General features: G+C 39.4%; 1 long non-coding RNA gene across 8 annotated transcripts in view; it reads right to left on the bottom strand.

Moving 5' to 3' along the window:
- LOC309695669 overlaps nucleotides 1-12,243 on the bottom strand; it is an 80,700-nt gene that overhangs the window by 33,047 nt on the left and 35,410 nt on the right. Inside the window, exon 4 of one of the 8 annotated variants that reach the window (XR_014273205.1) lies at nucleotides 8,267-8,447. The exons of the other annotated variants lie outside the window; for them this stretch is intronic. This is a non-coding gene — a long non-coding RNA (uncharacterized lncRNA). Of the gene's footprint in view, nucleotides 1-8,266; nucleotides 8,448-12,243 lie in introns of those variants that run through there. 8 annotated transcript variants of the gene reach the window in all.

The raw sequence follows: 12,243 nt of genomic DNA, 5'->3' as shown, positions 1-12,243 counted from the left end.
AGAATAAGGGATTAATGAGATAGATTTATCTTTTCTGGTAATACACTCGCCATTGTTTTCTCCATGCATGTCCTAAATGCATCTCAGAGTGGCTTGGAAGAGAGCTGCATCATTGAGTCCCATAGATCAGCAGTGAGGCTTTCTTTTCCACATTCCCATATCCATTTTTGAGAAATGAATGTATCTACGTATACATATAAAATTCACTTAACATTTAACCTGTTAAAATATAGTGCCTTTTACACAGGGAAGCTAATAATCTACACTTTTATAGTGCATTGAAGTTGATCCAATATGTATAATTACAAGAGACAAATTACATAGTTGTATATATCTATTTGCCAATGTGTTAGTATTAATAATGGAACGTATCCTCTCCTGTTCATTTTGTCAGTCACTGCACTTATTAGAAAGAGCATAAATAATTGGATACAATTATAGAGAAATTAGTTTTGAAATGCTGTTCTGATTACCCTTCAATCCATGATTGTACAGTTTACTGAGACTACACACATGAACTCATCAAACCGCAATCTGATACAACCTAGAGCTATATACATATAGACAATTATATTGTCCTTTGGAGAGTAGTTAAAAAAGGCTAAGAGTCAATAATGACGAACATGTTCTTATTTGGTTTCATCAGAGCTTTTGCCCTCACTTGGAAATTGTTTTGCTGCACTGCCTCAAGGATGATGTAAATTAGGTAAAATTTTGCATTACTGCCGCACAGATGAATATGCGAAAGCTTTATCTTGGGGGACAATTACAGCATTTATGTAGATTGTCAGTGCAGTGCCCATTTACACTTAGAGGTATTTGTTTTAGAAAAATGGTAAAAATTTTATTTATATTTATCTTTTGGGAATCAAGATTAGCGTTATAAGTATTGCATCAAAATGCAATTAAAATATAAACTCATGTCCACATGTCACAGTCTATCAACAGAAAAGCACAAATCCTTCTTAGGGCACATAGCATCTGTTTGAATGCCGGTAGTCAGCTGCTAATAATAAGAGGACATGCACTGTAATTATCAAGGCATGAATCACACACACTGTCCTCCCACTGAAATGCAATGCTGCCTGGGTGGCAAACCAGAGCAAAATACACAGTGACCCCAGAAACTAGTGGTTGATCTGCTAACAGGTGAAGACCCAGCTTTCAGCACACCACAGATCAAGTTTCTGAAGAAACCTGGGGTGGGTGTGAGAACACTGATGGGTGTTCAGGCTCCACATTCAAAGTGTGAGTATTTTTTTTCCCAAACTGCAGTGACCCAGGCCAGATCAGGCACACATTTAGTCCATGACCTCACAGAATGAATGGCAAATGTTTTGGAAATCCACAGTGGATGATTGGGTCATATTTAAATGCAGCTTTACAGTTAACTTTCTGAACATTTAAAGCAGTGAAGTATGTAGTTGTTGGTATTTTGGTGTCCTACTGGAAGCTTCCTAAGTGAGTAGCTAAGGGTTTTCATAATTATTGAGTTGGAACTTGGCATTTGTTCTTGCCCTTTTTGTCAGACTTTAGAGTAAAATGAATGAGACTGTATAGACTGTATATCATTACAGCCCCCTAGACTTGCAGTCATCTGAAAATCATATTTACAATGTACGTTTTGTTTATTTTGTCTCCTCTTTATGTCCTATAAGCTTGGTGTGGAAAGATAGCCATGTTCCTGTTTAATCCCTTGTCTTATGTTTTGAAGGTGAAGAGAAAAGACAAGGCTAAACCTGCAGAACAAGCAGCTACCACAGAAACAAATGAGCGATCACTCGACTTGATGACTTTAGGCCCAGTGTCACAGTAATGTGCGCGGCTGTCTTAACTTGAAATGGCAAGGCAACTGAAGAGGGCTTCCTCCCATGAATCCCTTGCTCCACTCCACACATGCACAGCCATCAGCAGGTTAATTAACTGTGAAAGCTGCTCACTTGAAACCTTAAATCACTCATTCAGCGTTCTGTCATGAGCCACCAGCTTAGCCACGCTGACAAGGGTTCCGCCTTGTTTACCCAACACTGGAGACAGAAGCGTGGAGATGGGGAGGGTTGAGATTTAGGTGGTGTGGCGAGGTACTGCACGACGGGCATCAAATCTGGATTGTAATGATGGAAGTAAAATGTCAGTGAGTGATCTAAAACCACATGCAGAAATATACCCCTGGGTGTGACAATAAATGTGTTGCTGCTGTTTCTCATACTCTCCCGGGAAACCAGGAATATGTCTTCTAGTTTATTTTTCTTTTTTGTGAGTTCTTGCCTATTGTGGGTAATAAACATGATTATTATTTAGACATTTGTAAATCTGATTTTATTACAGATTTCAGTGCTTGGTTAAGTACTTTGCTGTCAGAATGAATCTAGGAGTTTGTAATTTGCAACATCAAAGAAGTGAGTAATCACACAAAACATCAAATTCTTGCTCCTGTTTGACTCCCTTCTTGCTGTTTGACTTTCTCGTCATTGCTGATTTTTGTACATGGATCTTTTATTTTTGTTTTTTTGTACCAAACATGCCCCATGCAAGGCAGAGGTCATCAGCACTTGACTATTGTTGTAGCATTTAGCAATCTTCCAAGGACTGAAAAGAGTGATGAATGATGAAATGTTTCTGCCAGTGAAAATGCTTTGTCCTGATGACTAGAATCAACTTTCTGGGATTTCCTTACCTGGATTTCTTAACATGCAAAAAATTATTATTGAGCCTCCTTTTTCTTTTTCTTCACATATTGAGATTAGTCTCATCTCTCCAAAGGATAGGATATTTTTATGTACAGTGCAAGTCATAAATAGGGGTACTGCTTTAAAATGCTATAACACTAAGAATTAAATACATAAATACAGTAATAGTAAAAAGAAATTACACCCCCTGTTAGTTCTATTATGTTCTGATTTGCTTATCAGAACATAATAAATAATCTGGTGTTTGATTGGCAGTTATCTTGAAAAAAATGAAGAGGGCTGCCAGTCTTCCCAGGAGTGGACATCCCAGCAGATTTTCCCAAGATCAATCCCCCGAGAAACTGCAAAAAACCCCAAAAGCTACATCTCAGACTCTACAGGCCTCATTTAGCATGTTAAATGTTAAAGTTCATGACAGCACAATAAGAAAAAACGACTGAACAAATATGGCCTGTTTGGATGGACTGACAAATAATCTCTCTAAAAAGAAGACAGCAACTTGACTTAGGTGTGCAAAGTTGAATCTAAACCAAATCACAAGACTTCTGGAATAATTTCCTTTGGACAGATGAGACCAAAGTGGAAATGTCTGGCCATAACGCACAGCACCATGTGAGAACCAAACATGGTAAATCAGCACAAACACCTCATACCAACTGTCAGCACAGCAGTGGAGGGGTGATGATTTAGGCTTGTTTTGCAGCCACATGACCAGGGTACCTAGCAGTCACTGAGTTGACCATGAACTCCTCTGCATTAAGTATTTTAAGCCCATGTCTCACATAGTTGAAGCTTGGACAGAGTTGGGTCTAACTTTAAGACATGTCAAGGGCCAGATTGTCTTTTGTCTTTGGACAGTCTTACAAATAGGTAAACACAACCTGTATGTATAACTTTTCCAAATCATTCTCTTTGTTGCAAAGAATGGTCTGGTAACACAATGTCAAGAACTTCAGAAATACCAAAGTAACTGTAATTTCTTGGGTGGTGTTGGTCTTCTAGGCATCCATCCCCAAGCTGAGCCCTTTCACACCCTTCAGGGTCTGTATTATTCCTGCCTCTATAGGTCATCCATAATATTCAAATGTGTTTGCTTAGGGAAAACTGTGACATACACCTATTTTCCCCCATTAGTCAAATAGCCGTGGCCGTATAGGACGCTCTTTCAGAGCAGACCCAACAGAGAGGTTGTGTTCTTGTCTGCTCATTTCTCCTTTTAACAGGTTGGACATCTCAGAGGCACGGGTTCATTTTGTTCTCACTGCAGGGGTATTGAACTGTAATGGCACCCTGGGGAGGACTGGACTAATATGTAAGAGCTTTCAACAAGAGCAAATATCTGGGACACAGATTTGGATTCACGTGTGCCATGAACAAATTCGTTCATTAATAAAGAATAAGATGAGCACAGAATTACATTTTGAAACGCAGCTTACTGCTGAAGTGATGATAGCACTGACAGGATGACCGGCCCCAGTGTGAGAATTCTTCCCCTCTGTGCATTAGCCTGCCTTTACAATCCTCTGTCCTTTCTTTGAAGCATTACCGTTGAATATGACATCCATAAATCAACTGCCATCCAAATAATCTCATAAACTAGTTTACAGCGTAATTCATGCTCATCAGCATTCTTTGTTTAACATTTATGTTTATTGATAAATGAAGATAGGTTTAAATAATTCAAACCAAACATTAGCTATGAGCAGAGAGATTAATAATTGATGGGGTGTGTGAAGGGCTTGGCCACTCTGGGAATAGATAATATTAGCTTAATGCAGAGCTGTGTGAACAGGGGAAGTGTAATGGACCCGCCGCCTTTAACTGATGATGGTTATTGTGGCCTGAAAGTTGTTACAAAAGGGGAAAAGGGGTCTGCGTCGTGCTGAGGGGGGGAGGGTTGCAGTTTGGCCATAGATTTGGCTCATAGGAGCTGACAGTGCAAATTGTGGTTTTAATAGCAGGAGGTTTACACATTCTACCGAGAGGCCCTAATGGCCAGGCCTGTGCTTTGCGTAAAGGGAGAAAAATGGCCCTGCGCTATTAAAATGAAACTTGAGAAGGTCCTTGCTCTTAGTTTGGTGTTTTCCTTTTTTCCCAGTCATACTCTGTCTCTCCATCACTCATTCTGATCCCCTCCTGTCCATTTCCTGCTCGGGCTCTCTCTTAAGTTTGCCCACACACCCTCAACATGGTGGCTTGCAAAGTGATCTAATGCACTGACCCTGTGTGCGGCAGACATGCTCATTTTACACAGAAAACTAAGGACCAGACCAGGTTATGTATAAGACAGCCTGAGCCTGTGTGGCAGATGATGCTCAGAGAATGATATCTCATAGATATTGCATTAAATAATAATATATGAATGTCTGAACCACGAATTGGAAACATTCTCTGTCTAAATAAAACCATACAGTACAGCAGTAAAAGGACCCGTTACTGCATATACAATAAAACCATATCATTAAGACACTCTTATCTCTTGTACACAAAAGAAGAATGCAGCAATGTTTGATATTACCCATATGCTTATGTTAATGGCTGCTCAGTGCCTGCAGGTCAGCCTGCAACAAAAGGGCCTTACTCTCCAAGGGATACTATGCTTGTTGTGCCGGGCTAGTAAAAAAAGATGCCGAGAGATAATGTGTATCAAAGGCAGAGGAGGACCCCTTCATTCCATATTGCTATCACAGCAGCATATTAGCATCTAAACAAAGGAAGCAGAATCCCCTGCAGCGCAGCGGTGTTTCATGTGGTCACTCACTGCTTTTATTTATTTCTCAATCCAACACATTTTATGCTGAGTAGCAGAATTCAGCGCACTCCCCTCCCACCCCCCCACCCCTAAAAAAAAAATCCTCTTGTGTTTTCAGCACAAAAGTGTTGAAGTTGCTGCTTCTTCTCTTTTTCCTCTCTCCTTCTCTCTGCTCTCTCACTCTCTCTCTCTCTCTCGTTTGACTTTATTGCACAGCTATGACAGCTGTCATCACTCCTCAGCAGGCTTCAGATCTGCATTTCAAGGTTTGCAAGTTCACAGGTTCACCAGGTTCTGCTTAGGCAGACAACACAGGCAGCCAGTCTCCTGATGAGTCCCTCCCATAAACAATAGGTCATGCATACACTCACAGCAACAGGAAATGCATATAACATTTGCCCAACTATTTTTGGCTCCGTATTTGCAGTACGCTTTCTATTAGATAAAACAGTTTCTGCAAAAGAAGCTAACATGCATTCATATGGCAGTGATAGGTTGCATTATGTCTATTAATCAGGAAGATACATCAAAGTAGAGTATGAGAGAAGCAGTATATTAATAGAAAAACATCTCATATTGGTAGGAAAAAATACATCTTAAAGGATCTGGATTTGAAAGAGGACAGTGAGAGTGCAACTATTAACAGACAAGATTATGAGTGCTGTATTACCTAAAAAATTATTAAATAACATTTTCTAATCATCAATACTAATTAAAAATAAACTTCATGTCAAATTAAGAGACGGTTAAAGGAATTCCATGCAATATTTGCATTTTTTGCATACTGCTGCGGTCTAACAAGAGAAAGATTGGTGATTATGCAGTACAAAATAAAAGATTACTGTGATAACATTAAATGCACCTTTGCATTGCACATCAGTTCTTCAAGTTCTTTAATTTTCTTGTCCCATTTTGCCTTTTTCACAGCCAAAATAGGACAAATACATGATGGTAAACTGCTAAGCTCAGGTTAATTAGATCAATTATGTAACAATGCATCTCTGGTGTTGCTGCAGAAGTAATGTAGCAAGTAGTGTGACAAGTTATTTTTCGTAAAGGTAACAAGTAATACTTTAAATTTCGGGGGAAATGTTCCAAAAACTGGTAACAAAATGTAACGATAAATATAAGAACGAGGCTTTTTGCAGCCATAATCACACAACACTGCTATATTATTGGGGTTTTTTTTATTCTATATAAGAAAGACATGTTCATAGTTATATTTTACCAAGCACAATGGTTTCCTGCAGGCTCTTTTGTTTAAGATCCTAACAGCAAATTGTAGGTTATTGTCATTTCCTTTTCAACATTAATCAGCATCTCTAGCTTACAACAAAAGCTAAAGTGTCTCAAAACTATTTCTAAAAGAAAATGTTGCATGTAGCATACAAACATGACAACCACATTTCCAGTTGTTTTAAATTGTTAGACTATTACTTTAACATACTTATTGATATATCTGTGACTTTAATGCTCACAGTCCATCCTAACCAAACTAAACCATATATCTGTTCAAACTTGTACGAGGAAGTGCTTTAAAAATTGATTCCTCTGGGTTTTGGAATGAGCAATCTGAAGCAGACAAGACTCTGGTCTCTTGTTACAGCCTTGACAGACAGACCTGTTTGTTTTTGACCCTGGCTGCTCTCCTCTAATGCTGTCACTGTCAAAACTGAAATGCCCTTTAAGACAGATATTTGACTGGTCAGCTGGTGACCTGCCTTGCAGCTGCTGGATGGATGGACAACATGCTAAGACCAACTCTGCAATTTGCCAGATCTAGCTTTGACAGCAAATTGAAAACGATCAATAATAACCTGTCAGGAAGAGGCAGCGTTTCCCTCTCATTTAGTGATAAAGGTGAGTTTGTGTTTGATGAGTTGCAAGTGGATAGACAGGAGAAGAGCGAAACAAGAGATTGGACACAGATGTAGTTGGACAATTTTCCACTAAATTGGTATAAAAAAAACACATAAAAGTAGGCCATTTTGGTTATATTTCTGTGGTAATTCGGTTGTCCAAGCAAAAGCTGTCTGAGTGATGCCATCATTGTCCTAAGGTTGGTGTATGACCTCTGGGCACGAGGATGACTGTGCATATGTAACCAGGCTAATTTAGACAATGCTCTGAGCAAGCTTTACTCCATAATTCACAGGCTTGGGGTTTTTTTTAACCCCTTTTTCCCCCATCAGACAAACCCTAGGTCTGCAGCCATGCACAACTTCTGCTCCCCAGCTCATCTGGATAGCTGGAGGCCTAGTCAGAGACAGATAATGGACCAAAGGTACAAAGGCGCACATATCTCAATACATGCATGAGAGGAAAGTGCTGGGTCGTTATGGTAGTCTGAGATAGCCCCAGTCTCATCACTTTCTCTGATGTGTGTGTACATGAGTGACATGTCATTGTCCTCACATCGGCCTAAAGCAAAGCTCCTTTGTTATCATCTCTGAATGCATAAACCTTTCTAGTCTGGACCTCAAAACAGAGGACAGGGCAATTAAACACCATGGTGTCGCTTGAAAGAATTTTCTGTGCATTTTTTTCCAGTCCCTTTTAAAAATGATGTCCCATAAAGGAGAACGAATTGCTCCATGGAACTGATGCATTTATTTATGTTTTGTTTTGGGGTTGTTGTTTTTTTTAGCTTTTTTAAAAAAATAATAAAAAACATTGACTGTTATAGAAATAACTTCTGAAGCACATTCATTACAAATAAAAATGATAAATTAGACTTCAAGGTAACTATTAATAAAAACCTCTGTACAAAACATGCAAAATACATCAAAGTATTTATTTGGTCTCTCAGCTACAAATGGGAGACTAAAGAAAAAAAAGTCTTGACATGGTATTCCAGACTAAAAGCAAAACTAAAATTTCAGATCACTTCAGCGAGCCTTCAAAACAAACTTCACTGCCATATCGGAGAAATGCTACCACGGTTCCTCTGTTCCTCTGTGATTGTGATGACGAGTCGTTCTCCCAGTTCAGAGCCCTAATGGTGTCTGTGGAAGGAATGTAGAACTGAGTTCCAGGCTGGCAGGGACGTGCTTAGAGCTGCACACTTGTCACAGTATATGATATGAGCACTCCTCTGAACTACAGCCGTTAATAATTTCTTCAAGATCCAAAAGTCTTTTTCTTTTTTTTCTCTCCACACTGTCTTTACAGAACTAGCCACCAAGTCCCTGTAACTATTTCAACACTTGCAGTAGAGAAAGCAAAGAGATGGAACACTCTCTTTGTTTAACTGAAGAAAGTTTGCAGAACCGGTCTCAGAACTTGACATGAAAAGAAGAGCAGTGTGAGCAGTCAGGCAGACAGATAGTCAGGGTGGCAGGCTCTGAAAGGAATTCTGGGTACCAGTTAGCTTATCTAATTGCAAACGAGCACAGAAGTGCATGGACACTCATCACACGCTTGTCAAAACATAGCTGCCCAAGATTTTGCTCTGCTGTTTGCTAAAGATTTTGTTTACATCCAGACAGGCGTTATCTAATTCCACTTTGAGAGGACAATTGTAGCAATTACTCTCAGATAGGTTTGGTACAGCTGGAGAAACAAAAGAATGAAAAGATTGATCAAAAACATCTCTTAGAATTATTGCATCATCCCTGGGCTTTATCTGGAGTCTATGTGCATCAGCTTTGAACAAAGACTTGAAGATATGTGTTTTTTTCCTGATAGTTTAACATCTATGGTAAAGATTAACAGGCTATTAAAAGTTGTGTGTTATTGATGGAATATGATAAAAGAAAGTTGTTAAAGGTTCAATTACAAAAATGAGCCTATAAACACTGAGTAAAATTAAATGGTTTCATATGGAGAGAAGTTAATGTGTCTTTGTAGTTGTAGAAAACAAATTTTAGAAAACAACAAATGCTATACCAACCGGTCTGTAAGGCTTCAATCACAGAGACCTAGAAACAAATTGGTGGCTTCAGGGGAAAAATTTGTATTCCTTTGAAATGTGTCGGTGAGTGTTTGTTGGCTGACTCGTCAATCAGAGTGAGTGTACGTGACATCAGTTAGGACTGGGACTTTGGGACCTGCCGGCAAACTTCACCAAATACTTGCAACCAGTGAGGGAACACACATTATTTCCTAGCGTCCCGTGGTTGCTAGGTGCTCGCTAACCATATCTGATGACGGATTCAGTCGTCTGCAGTGAATCTTGGTAGAACCTATGATGTAATCTACGTAAGCGCTCTACACTGTTGCCAGTAGGAGGTGATAATATAAGGTAACATACATGCTAATTATGCATCAGGTTACGCTGAAGTTTAGAGTGCTCTGTGGTTACAATGTAGCTATGGCATACGTCTCCATTAAACCTGTGTAACATCAGTCTCCTAGCCTGCTCCCAAGGTCAATACTGACATGCTTTTCGAGCCACTTCAATATTAATACCTTTTTAAAAAAAAAAATTTTTCTTGTTTTAGTTTAGCATACTAGCAGGGTAACATGTTCTAATTATCAAAACTAATTAAAATAATTTTAAAATCACTAGTTTGGAAGTTAGCCTGGTAGCGCTGAGGAAAACATTGCAGAATGGCAATCTGTGGGACCGTTTGAAGAGAATTTTTTCTATTGAAAACTACAAGTGCCACACTCATGGCTGAACTAGAAGAAAAGACAAGGAAAAACCGAAAAATTCCCTGTTATCCTCTGGGTGCTGTGGATAACTGTACCAAAATTCACGGCAAGCCAGTCTAACAGCTGTCAAGACATTTCAGTAAAAGCAGAACATGTCAACCTGCTGGTTAAAAGTTGCTGAAGTATTTCAGTCTGGAGTCTGAAGTGGCCTTCCCTAGAGCAATCCCCTAGCATGGGTAAAAAAAAATGGTGACAGGTGTCTTACTTAAAGGAACACTGCTGGTAGTGAGAACTAGAAGAATTTCTGAAAGAACAGGAAGATTAACACAAACACTGAACTTAAGTTGATCTTATTTTCACAATGCTGAGGGAAAGAGAGAAAAGTCTCCTTACACAAATATTCAGGATCCCCTTCTAACACTGCAACTGAATCACAGCACACGTCTTGTGGTTTTTCCAAACATACAGCGCATTAAGTAGACATGTTCTTTTGAATTCAGTGGAACATCCTCACTCACCAGGTGTCACTAGCTGAACGGGGGTCAAAGTTTAAGGAAGGAAGAGGCCATTTTGTTTTTCACCATAGACCTGAAACTGCTGATGGATGCACTTCCTATGTCTTTGCATCCACACACACATACTGGAACAAATGGTGTGACTGTATGCTAATGTTCTTGCTTGTGGCCATGCATTATCTGCTCAACAGAGCAAAAGATTAAAAACAACCACAGATCACTTGTGTTTTGAAGAAAAAAAAAATATTTGTTCAACAGCATTTTGCACTTCTCTCTTAATGCCACAAGGCATTCGTGTTGAGTAATGAGTCAGACTAATCCCTCATTGGTTTCTGTGGCTTTGAGCATTAAAACATGATGCGTCTCCTCACTTCACTGTAAATGCCTGTGGACCTCTTAATGTAGCCAAATGCCCTGCTGGGTTGGATTGACCGTAATGGATTTGGTCCAATGACAGATATCCCGCTCTCATAAATTGATTTGATCTCAGAGGACATAAAATTAGAGAATTTTTACAATTGAAACATCAATGGGAGATAAACCACAATGGCATGAAGAAAGTCAATGCCTGCTAAACTGGCACTGGAAGAATCAAACATGTTACTCAAGTGACTGGTTATTAAATACTTCTGATCTGCTTTTATCTTAATTTTGTGAGGTCGCTGATTTGTTTAATAGATGAAATACATCTTTCTAATTTAAATCCAAAAGCAGCTGCAACTAGTAAATAAAATTTCTTCCTAACTTTCATTTAAATTATTGTCACTGGAATGTTTTACCTATGATATGTGGACTAAAAATAACATGATGCTAATTCCAACTCCCTTTTTTATTGTTAATGCCGGTATCAACATATTTTAGCATGAAAGATGTGTAATCTATCACAGGGTCTATTTTTAAAATCAGTCACTCAGCCAGAGTCCGATTGCTCATAAATTCAGCATCGAATAAAGTGATCAGATTACATTTAATGCATTTTTTTTGTTTCCGCGGGCCTCGGCTATAAATTAAAACCATCTGAAAGCGTCTAGAGTGCATTTCATTTTGCCTTGATTCATGCGCTGTAATATAACCCCTCTCCGATTCCCTGTGTGGCACAGGACAGCGGGGCGAGTGAGCTGAGTGCGTCAGGAGATTAAAACCTAACCGCGAGATTGGACTCAGGATGTAGGCATCAGATAATATACTAGAGATATAATGAAAGTGCAAACAAAAACCTGGCACAAGAGAAACGCCTGCTCATAAAATCTCTTCTCTCACCATTGTCTTTCTGACAAAAGAGATTCCACAAGCCTGGCGCCCTGCGAGTTATTAACAGTTGACTGAATTACATACTTCAGAAACTTAAGTGATTTGAGTTTTGCCCTAGCTTTTCCATTGCCCAACAGTGTGTGTAGCTGTCCTTATGAGGGCTAAGTACACAAGGAGCACATTGTATGAATGTGCATGTAATTGAAAAACTGACCCATCAATGGAATAAAGGTGTCAGAATATTGTGTTTCCTACACAGACAGGGAGGTCAATGAAGCAACTTTAGCAAATGCAGTTCTGCGAGAGGAGATCATGACGTGTAAAGCTCTTGCACTCTGTCAGTGCAGTGCTGAGCCCCTCTTCTCGACAGGCTTGGTTTACACCTTTGTGTCCTTGTGTGCCCGGCTGCTGTAGTGATAGATTGGTCGTCGCTTCCACG

The sequence above is a fragment of the Aulonocara stuartgranti genome (assembly GCF_965226115.1).
Source record: "Aulonocara stuartgranti genome assembly, chromosome: 19".
NCBI classification, from domain to species: domain Eukaryota; kingdom Metazoa; phylum Chordata; class Actinopteri; order Cichliformes; family Cichlidae; genus Aulonocara; species Aulonocara stuartgranti.
This window is presented reverse-complemented; position numbering and strand designations above follow the sequence as displayed.